The sequence below is a fragment of the Puma concolor genome, chromosome C2, assembly GCF_028749965.1.
Source record: "Puma concolor isolate L17-30 chromosome C2, mPumCon1.1.hap2, whole genome shotgun sequence".
Taxonomy (NCBI): domain Eukaryota; kingdom Metazoa; phylum Chordata; class Mammalia; order Carnivora; family Felidae; genus Puma; species Puma concolor.
In genome coordinates, this window is record NC_141675.1 from 70,486,288 (window position 1) to 70,497,378 (window position 11,091).

The 11,091-nt window shown below is 39.6% G+C and overlaps 1 long non-coding RNA gene across 3 annotated transcripts in view; it reads left to right on the forward strand.

The window, feature by feature from the left end:
- Positions 1-9,972, forward strand: part of LOC147577308 (uncharacterized) — a 433,319-nt gene extending 423,347 nt beyond the window's left edge. For all 3 annotated transcript variants that reach the window (XR_015240136.1, XR_015240134.1, XR_015240133.1), the window contains one exon: positions 5,671-9,972. This is a non-coding gene — a long non-coding RNA (uncharacterized LOC147577308). The remainder of the gene's footprint in view (positions 1-5,670) is intronic.
- The last annotated feature ends 1,119 nt before the right edge of the window (positions 9,973-11,091 follow it).

Genomic DNA, 11,091 nt, shown 5'->3' on the forward strand with positions numbered 1-11,091 from the left:
GAAATCATATGGCTCCTGTCTTTTTCTGACTTATTTAGCATTATACCATCTAGATCCTTCCATGTTGTTGCAAATGGCAAGATTGCATTCCTTTTTAATATATATTTAGTTTTTTATATTTAATTTTTTTAATGTTTATTTCTGAGAGAGAGAGCATGAGCAAGGGAGGGGCAGAGAGAGAGAATGACAGGGAGAGGGAGGGAGGGAGGGAGGGTGGGTGGGGGGGAGAGAGAGAGAGAGAGAGAGAGAGAGAGAAAGAGAATCTGAAGCAGGCTCCAGGCTCTGAACTGTCAGCACAGAGCCCGATGTGGGGCTTGAACTCACAAACCATGAGATCGTGACCTGATCCAAAGTTGGATGCTTAACTGGCTGAGCCACCCAGGTGCCCCGATTTTATTCTTTTTTATGGCTGAGTAATATTTCATTGTGTATATATACCACATCTTTTTTGGCCACTCATCTATTGCTGGGCATTTGGGCTGCTTCCATATCTTGGCTATTGGAAATCATGCTACAATAAACATGGGGATGCATATAACTTTTTTAAGTCAAGTAACTTTTTCATATATCAGTGAATATATTTTCTCAATATCCCCATGCCATGTGTGCCTTCCTTTCCATGCCATTGAATGGCTGGCCACCAGCTACATGATGATCCAGTTTTCCAGTAGTGCAAATCACCTCTTCTTGTTTCTCTCCTCTCCTCCATTCTCTTTTGTCCAATACACTTGTCTTCTATCTTTGGGATGTACTTGCCTGATTCTGGGCTACTTGCTGTTCATAATGTCTGCATCACCTACAAATGCTCGGTTCTTTTCTCTTTACCTACTGAAATTCTTCCTATTTCTTGAGGTATATTTCAAATATCACCTGTCTAATAAGGTACGTCACACAAATTCTCCTCCAATAAATAGTCACTGATGCATTTTCTTGGTTATTCTTGCTGTAGTTCATGGTTTTTACTTTTCCAAAATATATGGACTTTCCATTTTAAAATCTTTTTAATTTTTTATATGTGTATTTATTTATGATTTTTTGAGAGAGAACACAAGGCGGAAGCACAGAGAGAGAGAGAGGGAGAATCTGAAGCAGGCCCAAGGCTCTGAGCTGTCAGCACAGAGCCCGACACGGGGCTTGAACTCACGAACTTTGAAATCATGACCTGAGCTGAAGTCAGATACTTGACTGACTGAGCCACCCAGGCGTACCCCCCCCCCCATTTATTTTCAGTTTCTTATAACTCATTCCGGTTCCTTCTCCCAGTTTATGGGTTATAACACATTAATGTGATCTTGCCAGTCAAAGGATCTTTCTCTGTGCTCTCTCTAGTCTTTCTCTTTGACTACTTGGTTCTGTTCTCTCCACAGAGTCCCGGGAGACTTCTGCATTTTGAGATGTCATTGCCATTGCCTTCGAAGTCTTCTTTATAAGCACATTCTCTCATTTCTCTCTTTCTATTTCCATGGTTTCAATCCTAGCACCTAGCATAGTTGCTGTTACTTATGGACTTATCTGTTCAGCATTTCTCCTCCCCCATGCCTTCTGCAAAATTCCCTCTCAAGTATTGTTTCTCTTCCACAACGTCACTTTTCTTCCCAACCATTAGTCATATGTCCAGGTTACCTCAGTGGAGCGTGCTTCTGAAATATTGCTTTTCTCCTTCTCCCACCTGTAGCCTTTCCCTTCAAACAGCTAGGCAGCTAATGTTCCTACCCCCAGCTCTGCCTTCTAAAAGCTTCTGCTGCCTCTTGCTTCTACACAGGCCAAATACTCCCAGTGGGCTGTCCCTCCTGCAGAGCTCATGCTAATGGAGCTAGATTGATGTCCACCCTCAGAGGAACCACACAAAAGCTCAGAGCCTGGGGCAAAACGTGAATCCAGCTGTGTCTCAGGTCCATTGCCAAGCAGCTGCTCCCCTTTATGTGCCGTGAGGCCCTGGGTACAACCTGCCAAGACCACTGGCACCCAGGTTCTTAATCATTTATTGAGATCACTTTTGATTCTGAACTGTCCTTTTATTTCCTGACGCCTCTGTGAGCTGTTCATTGGTGTCTTCTTTGCCCTTCTTTCTGCCTGACCACCAAGGACTTGAGCTCTTGCTGAATCACCTCTCATCTCGAGGACTCTCAGACTGCTCGTGTGAGCTAGATCCCTCAGCCTGGCTGGTCTTCCCCTTTCTAAGAATATGATCTGCCCTTGCCAGCGCTACTCAGTCTTTCAGGATCTGCCTGTCTTCCTGGGCCTCCTCCTGATCCTCATCCCAGGTCAATTTAATGATTACATGTTGAGTACTTGGTGTATCCAAAGCCTTGTGTAACTTGTGTGAGAGGTAAATAATGAGTACTCAAGGAGTTTATAATTTAATGGAGAGATAATTAGGCCAATTTATTTGTAAAAGTCAGATTGTGATGAATTCCATAAGTGATATTCAGGAAAGTGAAAGATGAAGTCCTGTGTGTGTGTGTGTGTGTGTGCATGCATGCATGCATGTTGAGGCAGGATGGTGGTGGTCAGGACAGTTTGTATGAAAGAGATCGCACGTGGGATTGATTTGAACTTGGATAAGGTCATAACCAGGGGAAATATGTTTGGAGGAAGAGTGAAGTTTGGCTAAACTTGTAGTAATGTTAATGTCCTACTCATTAAATGACACTGACCTCCAGTCACTGAGGCAAACAAACACAACTCTGACACAATTTCCAAATGCCCTGGGGGTGGCACCGCCCTCCTCATGCAAACCATCAAAACATGGACATCACATCAGAAAATCTAAAGAGACCTGCTGAACTGAGGAGTCTATGCCTCAGTAGGATTCAGTGGGAAGCCACTGGATGTCCTTGAGCATGGGATGACAGACTCTAAGATACTCTCTGGAAAGAATTAGGATATTACCCTGGTAGTGAAATAGAGCACAGCACACAGGAGAGGCTGGGGGTCAAGGGGGAATGGAGTCCACAGTGATCCCCAGGTTTTCGCCTGATGACTAGGAGCATAGAGGTGCCATATACAGAAATAGAGAGGTCAGAAAGAGGACGTGGCTTCCGGGAAAAACGAGGAGTTCAATTTGGAGCATGTTGTTTGCGTAGCCCAGGGGGACATGAATGACTGGAGCGGTGCCATCAAAGTCCAGCAGCTACTTAATGGATATGAATGATGCTAGTTGAAAGGCTATTTTTTTAAGGTCTTTAAAACAAATTGTTTCTTAACTAAGCCCATCACACATGGCCACCCCCTAGTCACCTTGCCTCAGCCACCCTCCTCATCTGTTTCTTTCTTCTCTCTTTTTTTTTTTTTTTTCCTTCTCTCTCACTTCCTTTCTTTTTTAACACTGAGCATAAATAAACTCCATCCCAGGTCAGGTCAGAATGTTCCCGAAATTGAAGTTAGTATTTCGAATTAGTGAAAGACTGAGTTTTTAAATAAAACATTAGGTAATGGATGTACCAGGAACGAACTAAAAAGATGCAAGCTTTTCTCACTGATTTTAGCTTTATTCCCCGGTGTCTCTCACTGAAGGAAGGTCCTGATCAACAAGGCACGGGCCCATAGGATCCAGAATTGCTAAAGTAAGTTTTCTCCTCCGGGGGGAGTCCCTGAGGAAGCTTAATCTGGCTGAGCCGTTTCAGGGTTTCATATTCTTCCCCTAAGTAAATTAAATCACCAGCACATCTCATCACAGAGGCCGGCACAAAAGCCCGCTATACCTTTTTGGCAAGCAGGGCTTGAAATGGAGCTTTTCAAAATGCTAAGAGCCTGCCCTCCCTCCCCCCTCCCCCAGCCATCTGTTTGGGCCAGTGGAGCTGTGGAGCTGTATCCTGGCTGGGCCTGGGGGTGGGAGGAGGTGGAGAGGGGGACAGGGCCAGGGTGGCAGATTTCATCCACATGTGAGCCAAATCAAACCCAAATGGGCTCCTGTTCATGTTTCTCTCTTCCGCTCTGTAACTTCACGTAATTCTCCCCCGAAGCAGGCAGTTATCCTATTGGATATTTGCTCAGAGAGAGTGGCTATCTACCCCCCACCCCCAACTTTGAAAGGGTTTTAAACGTGAGGGTAAAGGAATACAAGTAGGAACGCATTGGGAAGATACAGTAGGGAAGCCTTCTGTGGCTCTGCGAGCAGATACAAATGCCGGCTTAATTAGAAAATCAATCTTGCTGTCCGGCTGATTGATTGCAAACCTCCGCTGGAGGTGGGAAAGAGTCGAGTCATGACGAGATAATTTTTTCCTATTACTAAAAGGAGGGCTAATGTACATCTCTAAGCAATTCAGCGTGAAGAACTTGTTAAAAACACGCCACCTTTTCCCTCTTGTTAATTGAATCTTTGGGGGAGGGGAGGAGGACTAAGAGAGTCTGCGTTTGTGAAAACTTACTATTTTTTTCCTCCCGAAGGGTACCAGGGTTCCAAGAGGTGACTTAATCACTTTCTTCAAGGAAATGGAAGTGTTTTTACGGGGAGGAGGATAGATGCCCTCCTACCACATCTACAGAACACTGACCTAGGAGGGTTTATATTGCTTGAGGAAAGAATTCACACTGCTGACGATCAGTTCACACTTTTTGGTGTGAAGTGTGTTCACCAACGTGCACAGTGAGGGTAAAGGTCGGATATTTGCTCAGATGAGGAACCTGGCTGGGAGAGTGTAACCTGACCAAGGCCATGTGGAGAGGAAATGGGGGAGCCTGGGAGAATGGCAACCTGTCCTCAAGACCTTTGTGTTCCCCCCCCCCCCCCCCCCCAGGGCACTTGGCTTCTTAAGATAGACTCTGATGGTAGCTGACCTGTTTCTGTTGTCTCTCTCTTGCATCACATTGGTTCTGTGGTCTGATCTGCTTTTCATTCCCACCTTGTACACATCCTTAATCCAGAATAGCAGGTCTTGCTTGATTGAGTAGAGTTCTCACACTTCTCATCTGCACTGGTCACCCTTCACTCTTGAAAATACAAAGCATTTTTGCCTCAGTCATGGAGTGCTGTTGACAGTGTCTCTGTTGTTTTAACTCTTGTCTCTTCACAAATCTGTGTAAGGATGCAACTATAGCTCTCCTCCACTAAGGTTGGTGTCCACTAATCTTTTTATCAGCCAAAAAAAGTCTCTTGGAAAATGCCTGCTGCAACTAAGTTTGGAAGGATTTTAGGAATTTCCTAGTTTAGGACACCAAGAAAAAATAATCTAGGTCTAATGGATCCTGGAAGAATTTTCCCTATTGCTTAGAAACTCTTTCTCTGGCTTCTTTTCTGTCTCCCAGTATCTCAATTGTTCCCTATGCTTCCAGCCATACCCTTCTCCAGCCCACATTGGCCCTTAAACTTAAGCTAAAATATCTTTTCTCTCTCGTTTCAGTCAAGTTTTGCCATTCAGCCACCTCACACACTCTTAAACATGTCTTACATCTGTCATATTTAATCACTTCCAAAAAGCCTACAGCCAACCTCAAGCTTATTAGTGAAATGGAATCTGCTGCATTCTTTGGGCAGTGTTCATCACAAACTTCATTTTATGAAAAATATAGTGAGGCTTGCTTGCTAAAATCAAGAGAAATTATTTGTGGCAATGGTCAGACATGGTAAGAGTAATTATGCAGATAGTTTTAAGATCTCATTTTCTCATTTTGGATATTCACTTCAGCATAATGGACTTATTTATTATGTAATGTTACACATTTCAGAATGAATCCTTGATGGTAGACCCAGAGAAGGCATCAGCCTTCATCCCATGAAACCCACCAAACCGAAAGAAAAAGAGGGGATGTGACTTCTTGAAGATCGTGCATATGGAAACCTCTGACTTATAAAGGAAACATATATTTTATAAGGAGCATTGATCTGAGGTACCCATGTTTTTTCTATTCTGTGATCCTCTAGGCGTGGTGCTAAAAGGCAGCGAATTAACTTAAGTATTGGGAGTAGAAGGAAGAGGAATAATTAACTCCAGAGGCTTTGAGAATTTGCGTGTCTGTGTTTTAAGGGGGAAAAAAAAGGATAACAATAAAATGTCTGCATAAATATTCTGTGCATTGTGAACTTTTACCACTGCTATCATGGAACACAGTTCACGTATTTTGAGGTAGAGTATAATTATTATGATTTTTTTCCTATTTCAAAGGTCACGCTATTCAGCCCAATTTAGAAATCTGGAGATTGAGGCTTAGAAATGGTAGATCATGTCCCCAAGGTCACACAAATCCTTGATGGCAAATCCAGAAAATCCTTCTTATCTAACTCTAAAGTTTGTGCTCTCAACCTGCTAAGTACGGTATTCCCTGTGTGCTTATTAATATAGAAATAATTTTTTGTGTGTGGGAGGAAAGAAGAAACCTGATACCTGAATTTGACGTTGTCTTAGAAAATATGTTGCCTCTGGTTTTATGCAAAAAAGTCCATTGTTAAGCTCTGATGAGGAATAAGCTGAAAACTGATGATGGTTTGGGTTTCATTTGCTCTGAGGTATGGTAAAACTCATAAAATACAGTTAATTCTTAGAAAAGTTTCTCCTTTACATATTAAGTTATAAAAATGTTACAAATGTCTTAAAACCTTGAGATAAATTAGCCATGGATTTATGGCACAATAATATTTTTAAATGCTGCAAAATTTTATGGAGGGCTTCACATTTCAGTGGTATTTCTTTAAATATAAAGAATTCTATAGAAAGTCTTGAGATAAGGAATCTTCCCTTAAGCTTTTCCATCCCTCTTTCTGCTCTGGCTTTGAGAGTCATTTGGAGTCCACTCACTTGGTGTTATCAGTAACTTTGTGAACCGACTTAAGGTAAAAATGAAGACAGAATTGACCTAGAGTATTTGAGTTTTAGGAGGTGGGGTTTGGCAAAAAGATTGCCTATTGGAGAGCAAAAATGGATTGCTTTAGGAATCCCTAGTAATCCCTTGCATGGTCTGCTGGCTGAAAGAGAGAGTCTGAAGCTCATCTTGCTTAGGAAATATTTGTTAACGGTTTTGGAACTGACAAAGACCTTTTTTTTTTTTTTTTTTTTTTTTTTTTTTTTTTTTTTTGCTAGACTGGCTTTTTCTCCATCTGTGGTTTTCTGTTTATTTCTAAGTAATTCCAGATAATGATAGTAAATAAAACAAAGAGGCAGCAGACCCTTTGCGCATCCTGGTGTTCTGCAAACATAGATGTATCATGTGAAAAGAATGTCGATTACTCCTGAAAAATGAAATGAAGGCTAAACATTCCCATGATATTTTAAATCTTACACACACCTCCGTTTCCATTGCTCTTCCCAATCCCACTTTGTTGTGTGACTTGGAAAATCACAAGGCAGGCCTGTGCAAGTGTCGTGCACCAAGCTGCTACGGCTGGCCAGACACGTGGGTTTGTTTTCTTGGTGGCTCTTTCCCACCACCAGTGAGTGAGGCCAGAGAGACATCACTTCTCCCGTTTCACAGAGATGTTAATGACATAGCCAATATTACATAGCAAGTATCCTCAGGATTTGAGCCTAGGATTGATTCCAAAATCCAGCCTCTTTTCACTTCTTACCGTAACACTGTATTTCATGAACATTTTTAGGGACAATCCTATACTTGTCTCCTTTCAGAAGAACAAGTATAAGTCTTAGTAAGATTTTGGATAAGAGAGTAACATTGAGTAGGCAAGGTAAGACTGAGCCATTCATAGGCTCAACTAGAGATTTCATAAATAGCCACAATTGACAGATTTCACTGTGGACAGATGGCAGTTTTGGCTAGCATCAGCTCGATTCCTCGAAGGTAACTCTTTGCCACCAGTGCTGGTCTCTCTTACACTCACTTGGGCGGGCTCAGTGTGGAGTGCAATGGTGAGGATTCCTCTGGCTTGATGTGAATCTTAATATTTCATACCGTCAGAACTGAAATGAAAGGGGAAGGGATATACTTTGTATGTTCTTCCCTCTTTCTAAAAATATTGCCACAAAGGGCCCTGGAATGTAGGTTGAAGAGACCTATATCTGGAATTCCTATCTTCTCTCAGAAGATCACATTACTGTGATCATAAGAGACTCGACTTATTTTGAGATCAGATATACAGTTGGTAAATGAATTATATTTTAGGTTTGAGTTAAACTCCTTTTTCCTTCCAAATTGTCCCAGATATAACTGACCAGGCACCTTTCCACTTTATATTCTTGTTTATTTAGAGGAAATATAGTCCTTATGTTTCACATTCATTTATAATTAACACATCAAAATATTATGTGGCAATGAGCATTTGACGTCCCCTGGAAGACTCTTGGGGTGCTTTTGATAAGATTTACTTCTTATAATTAGGAAATTATATTATGTCTGGAGACAAAGTTTCCAAAGGGCCCAGGTTAATTCAAAGCTTCATTCAGGGTTATGGAAAGCTGAGTTTGGAAGAGTGATTTTGAATAATTAACTACTCTCCAAAACTACCTGTGAAGACTGCTGGATAAGAGATTACTAGACTCCTCAAACAGCTTGCTTTATTGTCTCTTGTCCAACCACAATGAACAAATTGATAGATAAATTATTCTATTTACCAAAATGTGTAATGACATGTTTTAAACATTATGAGCTCTGAATACATAGTGGAACATTTGACTACATAAAAATTAAAAGCAAATGATTAACTGGTAAATAATATTGGCAACAAATATGCTAAGAGCTATTTATTTAACAAATGAAAAAATATATTTGAAAATAAAAATGTAAATATCCCATTAGGAAAATGGATACAAGACAGAAGGAAATACGAATGTATACACCCACGTAAATGAAAAATCAACATATGCAAAATATTTGGTTCTATTAATAGTCAAATGCATCTACATTAAAACAATGAGATCATTTTTAGACTAGCAAACTGGAAAATAATGTTAAAATATGAAGTGCTACAAAGAGGTTTTTTGTGTTTTTTTTTTGATAGTCTGGTTGAAGTACAAGCCAGTACAATTTTCCTAGAAATGCATTTAACAATATGAATCAACATTCTTAAAAAAGTTCATGTCCTTTCATGCAATAATTTTACTTCTAGGAATCTATCCAAAGTTGTGGCCAAAGATTTATTGCAAAGGTATTTATTGCATTGCTATTTTTAATAGTGAAAATAAAAAAGCCAACATTTCTAATAATAGAGTTAAACAAATAATGGTTAAATAAATTGGGGTACATCGCAAAGACTGTTCTTCATCTACTAACGTCACATTATAGAGTTGAATGTCATGGGAAAATGCTAGTATAAATGGACAAAGAGCAGAACATGAAAGTCTGCTATAAGATCCTAATTGTGCAAAAACAAGCCAAGTATGCAAATGCAGGAAAAGACATTTAAGAGAAACCAGTTGTTAATCATTTGATGATGAGGGTGTATGTGATTTTAATTTTCTTCTGTATAACTTTGTGAATTTTAAAAATAATGTCAGTTTTATAATTGTTAAGCACCACATTTTGCTCATAGTGATAGAATTCTTAGAATTTTCAATAAGTTAAAGTGGTAGAAGTAATATATTCATCAAAAAGTGAAATGGTAATTTTTGGGCTTCGCAATGACTATTAAATAACTGACTCTTTTTCTTGCCCTATATTCTCATCACTGTAGCATAGCCATCTGTGAAAAGGTCTATGAATGGAATTTATTGTCCTGTCTTCATATAAAAATGGTAACCCAGAAGAAAAAGCATTCATTCTACTTTGTCAGTTAAAAAAATACATAATTAATATCAGAAGGGTTTTCTGAGTTTTTAATATAATCTAGTGTGGGATTTCTTTAGAAACCTTGCTCTTTATCGTGAAGGGAAAATAATTTTTTGAATAAGCCAGTTACCTTAATGAAAACATCTTTTCAGAAGGCATTCTCCCCACGAATTTAGACTTGATTGGCTTGATTTATCTACCTCATTAGGTAGAAGGGAGTTTGGCTGCACAGCATAAGATGTGGTTAAGGAATTGTAAACCTATTACAAACATAATCTGGTTTTGAGAGGCAGCATGATGTGTGGGGTGAATGAAGACGTGGGATTGAATTTTAGCTCTGCCACGTCAAAGAGGCGTGAGCTTGTGCAATCATATTATAACTCTTGCTTATCTCAAAGGGTTCTTGTGAGGAATGCATGTGATAATACATATGACTTATTGTTATACAATCTGTGGATGATGGTACTAGAAACTCAGCTCTTGTCTTACCTTAATATCGATAAGTTGGACTTGAAGTTTCTTGGTAGCATTTATTCAGTAGTCACTGAAATTTCTAATCCAGCCCTTCACAAAAGTCTCTAGTTTTATTTCATTTTAGTATGCTTTATGTCCAGCATGGGGCTTGAACTCATGACTCTGAGATCAAGAGTTGCCTGCCCTACTGACTAAGCCAGGGAGGCACCCCTGTCCCTAGAGGTTTTAATTTAAGCCTAAGAAATATGGATGCCATAACTTTGTTTACTGGTTGTCATACTCTTTAATCTCTCTGGCAGCCCCGAAGAACAACTATTTTTTAAAATATATTTGTTTTTTATATATTTACGATAAACTATAAAAGTAATAAAACCTTAAGCCACAGTTCTGTTTATTTATAACCACATCACATCTGTGTGCACCTTAATTTAAAAATAAATCAACCATCTGAAATGTAATATTTGTGAGAAAGCTGTATATGCCCTTTTATAATATATTTATGGTTTTGAAAAGTTAGAAAGGAAAAGTATCCTGGATCAAGATGTGTAGTAGAGAAGCTATGTTCCCAGTAGAAGAACTCTTGGTGGATGGGCTTGAAGTGAGCAAGCCTCAGGAGAAAGTAGAGTCTTGGCAAAAGCAGGTAGCAATGTGTGTCATGGAAATAGGGTTTTAAACTTCAGGCAATCGAGAGCCTAGACAGAGAAAAACTAAGGGTAATCAGTTTAAATTCATGAAGTGACAAAGACATTTTTGGGAAAAAAATTAAACATTGTTTCCTTAGTAGTGAACTGGAAAAAAATGAAGGTCAGGAACTCTCATGGACATGGGGGGAGGCTGGGTGTGGATGGAAAATGATGAAGTTTTGGTTGGTACTTTGAGCTTTCTAAAAGTTGAATTTAGACTTCTTAATAAGAACTTAATTTTTAATCTTTCTTTTTGCCAAGGAATTATTTTATAATA